Raw genomic sequence first — 15,434 nt, 5'->3', positions numbered from 1 at the left:
GCAAGTTCTAGCCTTATAGCCTCATAATTTGCCTTTCCTTAATTAAAAGTTTTCCTGTCCCCTCTGATTCTATCCTTTTCCATGATAATGCTAAAGGTCAGGGAGCAGTGGTCACTGTCCCCCAGATGCTCACCCACTGAGAGATCTGTGACCTGACCCGGTTCATTAGCTAGTACTAGATCTAGTATGGCATTCCCCCGGTCGGCCTGTCCACATACTGTGACAGGAATCCGTCCTGGACACACTTAACAAACTCAGCCCCATCTAAACCCTTGAAACTAATCAGGTGCCAATCAATATTAGTTGGTGGGACATGCAACTAAAAGAGCGGCAATATTTAACAAAATAGAGACTAAAAAATATGTAAAGAATAAAGTTAAAATATGAGATAAAATGTGCATAAATGCATAAACACCAGCATGTATTTACAATATAAACAGCATTATAAAAAGTGATTTAAGGTGTTTAAGGTACAGTGCAGTGATGGGGGTAATAGATAGAGGAATGTGGGGGTGGTCTACAGTAACTTGAATGGTTGATCAGATTAACTACCTGGGTGAAGACACTTTTCAGATGGCATGACATTTTTGTTTTAATAGCCTTATAGCATTTTCCTGAAGGGATTTTTTGGAAAAAAAATATTTTGATGAATGGGTAGTGCCTGCAATGATTTTTCTAGCACACCTAATTTCACATTTTTAACGATTTGTTGCCATTTCTCTAATCCATGCAGGCTTTTGGTATTGATGATCAATTGCTTGTTTTGATGTTGAACTGGCTCTCACGACCAGACTGTGTAACAGTTTATACCCCCAAGCTATTAGACTCCTCAATTCCCAGAGTCTAGTCTAACACCAACACACACACACACACACACACACACACACACACACACACACACACACACACACACACACACAGATCCACACACAACACTCCACTCCCTTTGCAATTTTTGCTCATTTCTTTCTCAATTCCTGTTAATAGATTGTTTGCATTTACATCATTTATTATTATATTGCAATTTGTCCTTTGCTGTGCCTTATGTCTTGTTTATTAATTATTGTACTTTCTTGCACTGTTTTGTGCATTTTATGTAGTCCTGTGTAGGTCTGAAGTCTAATGTAGTTTGGTGTTGTTTCAGGTCGTCTAGTGTAGGTTTGTGTTGTTTCATATAGCACCATGGTCCTGGAGGAACGTTGTTTTGATTTTACTGTGTACTGTACCAGCAGTTATGGTTGAAATGACAATAAAAGCGACTTGACTTGACTTGACATAGAATAGAACTTTTATTGCCATTGCTCAAGACAATGAGATTACGGTGCTACTCCTGCCCCTGCAAAACAGATATTTACAATGAATATGATATGGCTTAATTTGTTTTAAAAAATCCCATATTTACACGCAACAAGTGATTTTATAGTCCGTAACACTCAAATGCCATTGTTAAGCTGTGGTGTAGCATTATTCAGCTGTAGAAAACCCCTGGGAAGAAGCTCTTTTTCAGTCTTATTGTCTTGCCTAAGAATTTCTTAATGTCCTACCAGATGGCAGGAGATTGAACAGACAGTGTTCAGGATGGGTTGGGTCTTTAATAAGGTTATGGGTATGCTGTTGGCATTTAGAGTTGTAGATTGTCTCCAAGTCCAGTAGTTGAGTCCCAGTGATGTGCTGAGCCACACTAATCACTTGTTGCAGTGGTGTGTGATCAGTTTTACTGCAGCAAGACTACAACACTGTGATTACGTATGTCAGTATGTTCTCTATCGCACTTTGATAAAAGTTGGCCAGCAATGTTTGGAGCAGATTAGCTCTCCGTAATCACCTCAGGTAGTATAGTCACTATGATAGAGTCACAGAAAAGTATTGGGTCAGCCACAGGCCCTTTGGCCCATCTAGTCCAAGCTGAGCCATTGAAACAGCCTACCATGTTCCTCAGTGCCCTACCAGTCACCATGCAAGACCTACCCTGGTTGGTCCTACCAAAGTGCAACACCTCGCGCTTCTCTGCATTAAATTCCATCTGTCCTTTTTTGTGGATTTTTCCCAGTTGGTCCAGATTCTGCTGCAAGAGACCAAGAGAGCTTCTCAGTGATGTTCATCCACAAAAACCTGAAGCTGGAATCCCTTTCCACTAGCTCACCTTTTATGAATAACAGGGCTTGTTTGGCCAGGACCTCTTGCCCTCCTGAAGTCAATTATCTTTTTTTGTTTTCTTGATGTTGAGTGATCGGTTGTCATTCCTGCACCAATCAGACAGAGTTTCAGCACCTCCTCTCTGTTTGGTATTGCTTGTGATTAGGCCAATCACAGTCGCGCCATCTACAAATTTGGTGATTGACTTTGTAGCATGAGCGGGAGTGCAGGGATAGGTGAAGAGAGAGTGGAGAAGGGGATTCAGGGCACACCTCTGTGGGGCACCAGTATTCAGGGTTGGGGGAGGGGTGTTGATGTGCACTTGCCTAGTATCACCATGTGAGAAAGATTAGTGAAGAAGTTCAAGATCAAGTTACAGATCGATATACGAAGACCTGCATTGTGGAGCTTGGCAGCACTTGTTCGGTAGTGTTTTGTTAAAGGCTGAGTTGTAATTAACCAAAACCAGCCTGATGTAGGTGTCTTTGTGATCTTAGTTCCAACACAGTATGAAAGGCTATTGAATTGGCATCTTTACTTGAACTATTGACCTTGTAGACAAACTGGTGCTGGTTCAAGGTAGCCGGCATGATACCCTTGATGTGGGACAAGCACTTGGCAACTATGGGAGTGAGTGCCCCTGGTCTGTGGTCATTAGGACATGTTGCCACTGATGCCCCAGGGATTAGTATGATGGTGGCTGCTTTGAAGCATGCTGCAACCATAGCCAGGGACAATGAAAGTAGTCAGCACTTCCTTCTATTTCAGAACAATACTACTGATAGCAATGTTTTTACTTATAGCTTTATAATTCTTTTTCCATACTGGGATTTCTACCCGGTTCACACAAGAAAATAAGGAAAAATGAAATAATGGTTGGGCAGTTTATCAAAGACTTCATAACCAAGAACTACCAGACACTGGCTGCAAATGATCCAAGGAGCTTTATTGATGCGTTCATGTTAAAGCAGCAGCAGGTATGTTCCACAACAGCTCATAGTTTGCATGTTACCCTTTTTATAGAATTCCACAGTTATTGAAGTACTTTGGATTTTATCCCTCAGGACTATGGTGGGATTCGAACTCCTGTCTCTAAACTCCTGCATTCTAAAAGGAGGATGAGGTAACCATGCTGACATGGAAGTCAAGGACACCAGCAGCATGGAAAGTGTCAGGGGGTAGATGTGAGCATTTACAGAGAGAAGGCACTTGGGAAGCTGAAAGGTCTGAACGTAGATAAGTCACCTGGATCTCATGGATGACACCCCAGGGTTCAGGAAGAGCTAGCTGAGGAGTTTATGGAAGCATTACTAGTGATATTTCAAAAGTCACCAGATTCTGAAATGGTTCTGATGGACTGAAAAATTGCAAAAATCACTTCAATATTTAAGAAGGGCGAGAGGCAAAAGACAAGAAACGATAGGCCAGTTAGCCTGACTACAGAGGTTGGTAAGCTGTCGGAGTCCATTACTGAAGGTAAGGCTGCTTAAAAAGATAAGATCCCATGGTATTACATGATTGATACTAGCAAAGATAAACAACGGGAGACAAAGAGTGGGAATAAGAAGGGTGTTTTCTCTTTGGCTGCTGGTGACTAGTGGAGTTCCATGGGGGATGGTGTTGGGACCCCTTATTTCACATTATACATCAATGATCTGGATGACTGAATTGATGTCTTTATGGCCAAGTTTGCAGAAAATATGAAGATATGTGGAGGGACATGTAGTGGTGATAAAGCAGAGAGCCTTCAGAAGGAGTTGGGCATATTATGAGAATGGGCAAAGAAGTGGCAGATGGAATAAAGTGTAGGAAAATGTATGTTCGTGTACTTTGTTAGAAGAAATAAAAGCAGAAACTTTTTTCTAAGTGGGGAGAAAATTCAGAAATCAGAGGTACAAAGTGACTTCGAGTCCTTATACAGGATTCCTCAAATGCTAACTTGCAGGTTGAGTTGGTAGTAAGTAAGCCAATGCAATGTTAATATTCACTTCTTGAGGGCTAGAGTATAAGTGCAAGAATATAACGCTGAGGTTTTATAAGGCATCGCTCAGACTGCATTTGGAGCATTGTGAGCAGTTTTATCTAAGAAAGGATGCTCTGGAATTGAAGAAGGCTCCAGAAGACGTTCACAAGAATTATTCTGGGAATGAATGGGTTCACACATGAGGAGCATTTGATGTCTCCAGGCCTGTATTTTTTCCAAGAATGAGGGGATCTCATTGAAATCTGTTGAATATTTGGAAGTGTGAATATTGAGAGTGTGGTTGTAAAGAGGATGATTACTGTAGGTCCTATATTGGACGGGGGCGCGGGGGGGGGGGGTGTTCTAGGACCAGAGGGCACAGCTTCAGAACACAAATAACAGTGATGAAGAGTAACTTATTCAACCAGAGGGTGGTGAATTTGTGGAATTCTTTACCAGAGTTGGTTGTGGATGCCACGTCATTTAGTATATTTGAAGCATAGGTTAATTTCTTCTTGATTAAGTAGAGTGTCAAAGGTTTTCGAGAGAAAGTAGCAGAAAGGGGTTGAGAAGGTTAATAAATTCATCATGATGGAATAGTGGAGAAGACTTTATGGGCCAAATAGCCTAATTCTGCACATGTATCTTATGATCTTATCATCTTTTACAGGAATCAGGGAACCCAAATACATATTTCCATGAAAACAACCTGATATTCACAGTAGCCGACCTGTTTGGTGCTGGAATGAAGACAACTTTGACCACAGTTCGTTGGGCTATGCTACTGATGATGAAATATCCACAGATTCAGGGTGAGGAGCATCTGATTGATGACTGTTTTTCCTCATGTGAGAATCTGTGCTCTCACCCTGCTGCTGAGTGCATTAACTATCTCCTTGTGTTTCAGAAAAAGTCCACGAAGAAATCAACACCGTGATTGGTTCAGAGCAGTTCCCCAGAACTAAAGATCGGAAAAGTTTGCCGTACACCGATGCAGTGATCCACGAAATCCAGAGATTTGCTAACGTTGTGCCATTGAACGTCATGCACTCAACAACAGAGGACTTGAACTTCAAAGGATATTTCCTTCCAACGGTATGTGAGGTGAAATGAGTGACTGATTGCCAGCAATTGTTCTTTGAAAGGGCAAAAGGACTGTTTGTGACTAAATACTTAAAATTTCTGTGTGTAATTTGTTTTTTGTTCTAATTGTGTCGTACTTGTATGATTTTGTACCAATGAACATTGTTGTTGTGAACGTTCTATCTCTGGAATTTTCACTCAACTCTTTCAGGAGGGAGGGAGGTAAAGACAGGAAATTATAGACCAGTTAGCATGACTTCACTGGTTGGAAAGGTGCTTGAGTCCATTATGAAGGATGATGTTTTGGGATACATGGAGGCCCATGATGTAAAAAAGGCCAAAATCAGTATGGTTTCCTTCAGAGGAAAGCTTGCCTGACAATTCTGTTGGAATTCATTGAGGAAACCACAAGCAGGATAGACAAAGGAGAGTCAATCGATGATGTTTACTTGGATTTTCAGAAGGCCTTTTACAAGGTACTGTACATGAGGCTTCTAAAGATATGATGATGGTGAAAATCTTGTGATCCTATGTGCCTGTAAAGTTGCTGCAAGCAGGTATCTTATTGCACCTGTGCATACTCGTACTTGGACACCTGATGATAATCTCGATCCGAGATGAAGCCCACACCCTGTCCATCACAGGCAAAGGCCTCCTCACTGTTGAACACACCTAGGTGGAATGCTAATACAAGGAAGTAGCATCCATCATCAAAGGCCCCCATCATCCAGGCCATACTCTCATCTCTCTACCACCACCAGGCAGGATGTTCAGAAGCCACAGGTCCCACACTACACAGTGCAGGAGCAGTTAATACCCTTCAGTCACCAAACTCCTGAACTGGCATGAATAAAATCAGTCACCACTGCTCAGAACTGATTCTACAACCTACAGGCTCACTTTCATTGATTCTTTACAACTAATGCTTTCTGTGTTATCTTCATTTGCAGTGATTTTCTTCTTCTTTGTCAGACTTTGACTGTGCATAGTTTTTTTCTTTGATTATGATTATGATTATGAAGACACGCAGTCCTCTTTTATTGTCATTTAGTAATGCATGCATTAAGAAATGATACATTATTTTCTCTGGTGTGATATCACAAAACACAGGACAAACCAAGACTGAAAAAACTGACAAAACCACATAATTATAACATATAGTTACAAACAGTGTAACAATACCATAACTTGATGAATAAGTCCGTGAGCACAGTAAAGTTCAAAGTTTTTCAAATGTCCCACATGTCACGCAGACGGGAGAAGGAAGAAAAATTCTCCCTGCCATGCCGACCACAATTCGACTCTGAATCATTCGAAAACTTCGAGCTCTGATCAGCTCTCTGACACCAAGTGCTGTGCGCCATCTCTATCCGAACGTTTCAACCTCCTTCTCAATCACCAAAAGCAGGCAAGGCCGCTCATTTTGCGGCCTACCCTCCGAAAGATTCCGAACCACACAGTAACGACAGCAGCGACCGGGCGTTTCAGAAATTTCTCCAGATGTTCCTCTGTGCTTTCACGTCAATTCTCCATCAACTCAGAATTGTCCACGGCCCCTATTTAACAGATACGATATCATTTTTCACCGGAGAGCTGCGCACATGCGGGCGCACTGCCATCATCAAACTCTGTTATATTTCTATTTTCCTGTACATGCGTGCAAGAAAATGAATCTCAAGGTAGTTCATTGTAGCATATGTGTCACACCCTGGTAAAGGTTTCACTGCTGATGTTGTAGGGTATTTCATCTAATGGTCTTCCTGTAGAAGCAGAGTTTGTGTTGTTGTTAAAGATAACGGGTGCTTCAAAATGTTAGCCATGCAATCAGGAGAGAAGGCTGGGGGGGCAGGTTTTTTTGTGCCTGACACTGGTGTGAGCCTTGATTTTTGTTCAGCGGGAGGTAAAGATAGAAGACGCTGGAGAGAACCGATGATAGGATTCAACCTGGTGGGGACCATTTTTCGATGGAGCAAGGTGCAGGAATCTGCTGAGGATCGGTGAATATGAATTTTGGAAGAGTAGAGATCCCACCTGTGCATTTTTGACTGCTTAATTATAATGGGCCCTTTTTTGTTTTTTTCTTTTCTTTACTAACTCTTAAGTTAATATTCATAAAAATACTTCCTTTAATGATATGGGGTATGCAGTCTGTTATTTCCTGACAACGAGCTGTAACAGGCCAGGAAATCACACAGCATTCACACAAACTGGGCCATGGATTGGAGAGACATCCCAATCTCACGGATTTGGCAGGGTGTACACCCCAGATGTACGCGACCGAAGAATGGTGGGTTTCTTGGTGCTGAGCAGAGAGACTGCCAGCAAGGGATAAGGAGCTGTTTCCTGAGATGCCCAGGAAGAAAGGGAGTTCATACTTTGATACTAAACTGACATCAAACTTTGAACTTTTGCAGTAAGGCTGAGAGATATAAATGGTATCTGAGGGAGTCCTCTCTCACCCAGAAATGATAAGCACCTGGAATAAGTGTATGTTGAACTAACTGAGATATTGGAGTTAGCTTGGTTAAGCAGAGATACTTTAAGAAGCTGCTTTACTCAGGACTGACAGTAGAGGTCTGAGCACCTCTGAGAGACTGGTACTGTATGCTGCCTTCAGACACAACAACTTGAATCTCAACGTGGACAAGACCAAAATGATGATTGTGGACTTCAGTGAGGTGGAATCCGACCACTTCTCATTGCACATAAACATCTCTTCTGTAGAGTTAGGAGCACCAAGTTTCTGGGAGTATACGTAATGGACAATCCTACCTGGTCCCTCAACACCACCTCAGCATCTCCACTTCCTGAAGAGATTGAGGCCAGTGAGGCTTCTCCTCTATTCTAATGAATTTTTACAGAAGCACCATCGAGGGTGCCCTGACCAACTCCATCACTGTCTGCTACAGCAATTGCAAGGCGTCTGACTGCAACTCCCTACAGACGGCTGCGAGAACTGCAGAGAAGATAGTCGGGGTCTCTCTTGCACTCATCAGAGATATTTATGAGGAGTGATATGTCTGCAGGGGCCCAGGCATTGCTACTGATCCCTCTCACTTATCCAGCAATCTCTGACCTTCGACCATCAGGCAGGAGGTACAGTGGTATTAGGAGAATATCTATCTGGATCTGAAACTACTGAACACCCCGTCACAACCCAGGACTCATCACACATGAAGCGCCAGCAGCGTTATACTTTTTAACTTGTGTCATAACTGTACCTTATTATTTCCTAATTTAATCGTGGAAATATAACTTGTGCTATGTGTGTGAGTTTTCTGTACTGAGTTGTGCAGCTTGGTCCAGAAGAACGTTATTTCGTTTGGTTAAATGACATTAAACTGAACTTGAATTTGAAACTACAGATAAGTGAGTGACAGAGAGGGAATTTCAGAGGTCAATGCACTGCTGGTTCCGTAAGGTTTCACGGCCAGGGAGAGTGTTGGGGATAAGCTCCCACTACCTATTAAATGCGAACTAAATAAGTATTTTGCTTCAGTCTTCACTACGGAAGATACTGTCAGTATGGTGGAAGTTCCAGGTGTCAGGAGTCATGAAGTGTGTGGTTGCCATTACGAGACAGAAGGTTCTTGGGAAACTGAAATGTCTGAAGGTAGCTAAGTCACCTGGACCAGATGGTGAACACCCCACAGTTCAGTAAAGCTGGCTGAAGAGATCGTGGAGGCATTAGTAATGACCTTTCAAGAATCACTAGATTCTGCAATGGTTCTAAATAGCTGGAAAATTGCAAATGTCACTCTACTCTTAAAGAAGGGAGAAAGTCTAAAGAAAGGAAACCGTAAGCTAGTTAGTCTGACCTTGGTGGCAGTAAAGATGTTTGAGTCGATTATTAAGGATGAGGTCTCGGGGTACTTGGAGGCACATGATAAACTATTTGACAAATGAGAGACTGTCTATAATTTTTCCAAACATTGATAGTCAGTGTGACAGATGTAAAACTGAGACAGCTACAGTGACACATATATTTTGGTCGTGTTCTGTATTGAAACAGTTTTGGAAATCTATTTTCTCTCCAATTTCTAAAGCTATAAAAATTAATTTACAACCTAATAAATTGGCAGTTTTGTTCGGTATAATCCCTCAATATATTCATCGTATTTCTATATCAGACCAACATGTAATTGCATTTGTTATATTATTGGCCAGAAGGGTTATTTTTTATTGAAATGGAAAGATGCATCTGCTCCCACTTTGATACAATGGTTCTCTCAGGTGATGCTATGTCTTAGTTTGTGGAAAATCAGACGGTGAACTTTTCATCCTGTGATAATTTTTCAAAACTCGTTAGATTCTGGACTAGTTCCTGAGGGTTGGAGGGTGGCTAATGTAACCCCACTTTTTAAAAAAGGAGGGAGAGAGAAACCGGGGAATTATAGACCGGTTAGCCTAACGTCAGTGGTGGGGAAACTGCTGGAGTCAGTTATCAAAGATGTGATAACAGCACATTTGGAAAGCGGTGAAATCATCGGACAAAGTCAGCATGGGTTTGTGAAAGGAAAATCATGTCTGACGAATCTCATAGAATTTTTTGAGGATGTAACTAGTAGAGTGGATAGGGGAGAACCAGTGGATGTGGTATATTTGGATTTTCAAAAGGCTTTTGACAAGGTCTCACACAGGAGATTAGTGTGCAAACTTAAAGCACGCGGTATTGGGGGTAAGGTATTGATGTGGATGGAGAATTGGTTAGCAGACAGGAAGCAAAGAGTGGGAATAAACGGGACCTTTTCAGAATGGCAGGCAATGACTAGTGGGATACCACAAGGCTCAGTGCTGGGACCCCAGTTGTTTACAATATATATTAATGACTTGGATGAGGGAATTAAGTGCAGCATCTCCAAGTTTGCGGATGACACGAAGCTGGGCGGCAGTGTTAGCTGTGAGGAGGATGCTAAGGGGATGCAGGGTGACTTGGATAGGTTAGGTGAGTGGACAAGTTCATGGCAGATGCAATTTAATGTGGATAAATGTGAAGTTATCCACTTTGGTGGCAAAAACAGGAAAACAGATTATTATCTGAATGGTGGTCGATTAGGAAAAGGGGAGGTGCAACGAGACCTGGGTGTCATTATAAACCAGTCATTGAAAGTGGGCATGCAGGTACAGCAGGCGGTGAAAAAGGTGAATGGTATGCTGGCATTTATAGTGAGAGGATTCGAGTACAGCAGCAGGGAGGTACTACTGCAGTTGTACAAGGCCTTGGTGAGACCACACCTGGAGTATTGTGTGCAGTTTTGGTCCCCTAATCTGAGGAACGACATCCTTGCCATAGAGGGAGTACAAAGGATGTTCACCAGATTGATTCCTGGGATGGCAGGACTTTCATATGAAGAAAGACTGGATGAACTGGGCTTGTACTCGTTGGAATTTAGAAGATTGAGGGGAGATCTGATTGAAACGTATAAAATCCTAAAGGGATTGGACAGGCTAGATGCAGGAAGATTGTTCCTGATGTTGGGGAAGTCCAGAACAAGCAGTCACAGTTTGAGGATAAAGGGGAAGCCTTTTAGGACCGAGATTAGGAAAAACTTCTTCACACAGAGAGTGGTGAATCTGTGGAATTCTCTGCCACAGGAAACAGTTGAGGCCAGTTCATTGGCTATATTTAAGAAGGAGTTAGATATGGCCCTTGTGGCTATGGGGATGAGGGGGTATGGAGGGAAGGCTGGGGCGGGTTTCTGAGTTGGAAGATCAGCCATGATCATAATAAATAGCGGTGCAGGCTCGAAGGGCCGAATGGCCTACTCCTGCACCTATTTTCTATGTTTCTATGATTTGACTTGGAGAAAAGGTGGGGTTCATTGCCTGCTCCTATCATCTGATTTGAGTTAATTAAGATTGTTTCCTTCTGATTCTTGTTTAAATGGATTTGAGTTGGTGAATTGATGTTTTTCTTTTATGGAAGATTATATGGTGCATAGCTCCAGGGTTGTGATGTCAATGGTTATTTTTCTGTCTTTTCAGGTTCTCTTTTGTTAGCAGTTTTTTTTTGTTTTAGTTAGTAGGGGTTCTTTTTTTCCTTCTTTCTTTTTTCCAAAAAAAAATATTCTTAACACTTTATTTTTCTTATTATTACCTGCATTGATATATTGTTTAGCTTTCTTAATCTGTTATTTGGTAATTTAATTCCTCATTGTACATATTGACATGCTGACTTGATTACTTAAATGTATTTTTGTTGATCTCAATAATAATCAATAAAAAAGATTTTAAAATGAAAAAAAAAGATGAGGACACAGTTGATCTTGGCTGAGTGAAGAACACTGGAGATCTGCTGGAAGTCCAAATGTATCTGAAGTGTGGAATAGTTGCCAAGTTTGTTAATTCCGCTCCAGTGAAAATACTTTCAGTGATAATTATCAAAGGGAATAACAACCTAATTTGTAAATTACATTCATAGGGCACACTAGTGATCCCTTTGCTAACCTCCGTGTTGTATGACAAAACTCAATGGAAAACCCCAGATGACATCAACCCTTCCAACTTTCTGGATGCTGAAGGGAAGTTTGTGAAGAGAGATGCCTTAACTCCTTTTTCAATGGGTAAGAAGTTTAAATTACTGGATTGTAGGTTAGTGGGATTTCTCCTCTGACCTCGGCCCATTTATTGGAAGGAATGTTTATATCAGATAGTAAAACAAACATATGTAGATGGTGGAAAATAAATCATAGTCATTGAGCATGGAAACAGGCCATTCTGCCCACTATTCTATGCCAACCACTGTGCACCAATCAGTATCAATCACATCTTCCAGACCTTGGAACTGCTATTTTCTATTCTATTTCAGTGATTATCCAGATGCTTCCTAAATGTTGTCAACAACTCTGTTTAAACTACTGTCTCAGTCAGTGATCCTGTCTGTACCCCTCAGTTTTATAAACTGCAATCACACACTCCATGGCCACTTTATTAGATACACCTGCTCGTCAATTCAAAATTCTAATCAGCCAATCATGTGGCAGCAACTCAGTGCGTAGAAACAAACAGACATGGTCAAGAGGGTCAGTGTTGTTCAGAGCAAATATCAGAATGGGGAAGAAATGTGACCTCAGTGACTTTGTCAGAGGAATGATTGTTGGCACCAGACAGGGTGGTTTGGATATCTCAGAATCGATTGACTTCCGAGGTTTTCACGCACAACAGCCTCTAGTGTTTGCAAAGACTGATGTGAGAAGGAAAAAGCATCAGTGACTGGCAGTTCAGTTGGAAGAAATGCCTTGTAATTAAAAGTGGGTCAGAGGAGAAAGGCCAGACTGGTTTAAGCTGACAGAAAAGGAACAATAACTCAAATAACCATGTGTTACAACACTGGTGTGCAGAAGAGCACCTCTGCATGTACAACATGATGAACCGTGAAGTGGATGGACTACAACAGCAGAAGACAATGAACATACACACAGTGCTCACTTTAATAGGGACAGGAGCTACTTAATAAAGTGGCCACTGAGCTTAGATTCATGGAGTTACACAGCACAGAAACACATCCGCTCCTATACTGTCTCACTCAAGGGAAAACAGTCAAAACCTTCCTCATGACCTAAGTGCTTCTTCCAGGGAACATCCCAGAGATGTCCTCAGTCCCCTCTCCAGCACTTACACATTGTGAAAGAAAATCAGGCTATTATGGAAATACTCAGTGTGTCAATCAGCATCAATAATGGGTGTATGAAAGTTAACATGTCAGCTAATACCTTTTGGTGGAACGAGCAATACTTGGGAAACAATTGTTGAAGTTGCAGAGAAGTGGGGATGTTTCCGGAGATGAAGGGAATGTCCATGACAGGGTGAAGATCAAGAGAAAATAAAGATGAAGATGAGGGTGGTGCTGGCTGAGTGAGTGACAAAGACACATGGGGAGGGGCAGATAATCTGACGAGAGGAGGTGAATAAGGACAGGGGAATATGGCCAGAACAATGGGAAACACACGACGGTTGGAAATCTAAATTGAAAGAGAAAGCAGAGAACTTACAGCAAGCCATGCGGCATCTGTAGAGAGAGAAATACTGTTTCCTTGCATTCCCATTATGAATGTTACTGTTCAGTGTCTTGGGATGAGGGTGACTAACTCTGGTTTTTGAAAATTGACATTGTTTTGCCACTCTGTTCTGTAGGACGCAGGGCCTGTGCGGGGCAGCCCCTGGCCAGGATGGAACTTTTTCTGTTCTTTACCATCCTGATACAAAGGTTCAGGTTTCAAGTCCTGCTGAACGTTACCAATCTGGAGCTTACATCAGGTTTGGACTTCACCTCATTCCCAAAGTACCAGAACGTGTGTGCAGTCCATCGCTGATGTAAACACATCATTTCATGACTTGTCTTGTTTTATCTCCTTTTCATTATTTTTGTAACCCTCTCATCAGAGCTCGTATACAAACTTAGCTCGTTAGCTAACTCTGCTAATAGCCACGAGACTCGGTGATGAGAAGGCCACCTTTCATAAGCAACACACGTTCAGGGTTGGTATGATTTGGGGTTCAATCATACAGGATAGTATGGATGTTCATAATTAAGTGACATAGGTTGTAGTGAATGCTGTGTAAAATACTGTCCAGACACAAATTTTGGTAGCCAAGAAATGAGAGATCGTGCACCGTATAAAATTAGAAAGTATATTTACCAAATTGTCAACATTAACAAAAAGTTACTAAAATGTAAAAGAAAAATAAAAGGGCCCATTTCAATTATAGTCCAATGTGCACTTAAGTGTTGGAGCTCATTCTGGATTAGTCGGAGTTGTATCACTTTACAAATGCACTGGGCCCAGGGTCTGCATCATAAACACCTGCCACATTCTGAACTATCTTCAAAGACCATCTTAAATGAACTAGCTCTCTCTGGAGTAATGGCCCTTCCTTCTTGGAGCCATTCACTTGCATGACGCACTTCTTACAACTGGGACTCTCCTTCCAGCAGCATTCTGCAGCATCTCCCTTGTGCCCCGCTTGGCAGGTATCACCAAAAGACCCCAAACCAGACTACTGTCCTTCAGACACAAAATGCTGGATGAACTCAGCAGGCTAGGCAGCATCTGTGCAAAGGAGTAAACAGTTGACGTTTCTGGTCAAGACGTCGAATGTTTACTCTTTTCCATAGATACTGCCTGGCCTGCTGAGTTCCTCCAGCATTTTCTGTGAGTGGCTTGGATTTCTAGCATCTGTAGATTTTCCTCATCATTTTCATCTGCTGTCCTACAGAAATCTGCTTCCACCCAGCTCTCCCGAATCTTCCACTGGACAGAAAGTTGCAATTGACTGACACAACATTCCTAAGTTGGACAACATGACTCCTTATCTTTAGCCGAAGCCAAAGCGCACTTTACTGCTTTTACAGAAAACTGCTAAAATAAAATACCCCACAGCACAGCAGTAGAAATCTTCACCAGAACATTATACTTTCATAATCAGAACAAAAGTGAGTTTCTTTATGTGGAATGTGATATTTGTCACCGGGCTAAACTATAAAGAAACAATCAATGGTGGCTTCATAATCGCAAAGCATACATTCCTGCAAGTTCCAAAGATTAGAAACATAGAAACATAGAAAATCTACAGCACAATACAGGCCCTTCAGCCCAAAATGCTGTGCCAAACATGTACTTACTTCAGAAATCACCTGGGGCTACCCATCCCCTGTATTTTTATAAGCTCCATATACCTACCTAGGAGTCTCTTAAAAGAACCTATTGTATCTGCCTGCACCACTGTGAATGGCAGCCCATTCCACGCATTCACCATTCTCTCCATAAAAAACACCCTAGACATCTCCTCTGCACTTTAAAACACTGTCCTCTCGTGCTAGTCATTTCAGCCCCGGGAAAAAGCCTCTGGCTATCCACAGGATCAATGATGATGATGATAAGGCCAATGCACCGTATGCCGTCTTAACCACAGAGTCAACCTGCGCAGCATCTTTGAGTGTCCTATGGACTCAGACTGCAAGATCCTTCTGATCCTCCAAACTGCCAAGAGTCTTACCATGAATACTATATTCTGCCACCTGCATCATATTTGACCTACCAAAATGAACCACCTCAGACTTAGCTGGGTTGAACTCTATCTGCCACTTCTCAGCCCAGTTTTGCATCCTATTGATGTCCTGCTGCAACCTCTGACAGGCCTCCATGCTATCCACAACTCCCCCAATCTTTGTGTCATCAGCAAATTTAGTAACCCATCCCTCAACTTCCTCATCCAGGTCATTTTTAAAAATCATGAAGAGAAGGGGTCCCAG

At 42.0% G+C, this 15,434-nt stretch overlaps 1 pseudogene; it reads left to right on the top strand.

Annotated features, from left to right (window-relative positions):
* The window catches only part of LOC140203175 (cytochrome P450 2K1-like), a 210,827-nt pseudogene extending 197,333 nt beyond the window's left edge, over nucleotides 1-13,494 (top strand).
* The last annotated feature ends 1,940 nt before the right edge of the window (nucleotides 13,495-15,434 follow it).

This window comes from Mobula birostris, chromosome 9, assembly GCF_030028105.1.
Source record: "Mobula birostris isolate sMobBir1 chromosome 9, sMobBir1.hap1, whole genome shotgun sequence".
Lineage (NCBI taxonomy): Eukaryota > Metazoa > Chordata > Chondrichthyes > Myliobatiformes > Myliobatidae > Mobula > Mobula birostris.
The sequence above is the reverse complement of the archived record's forward strand: the minus strand, read 5'-3'. Positions and strand labels throughout refer to the sequence as shown.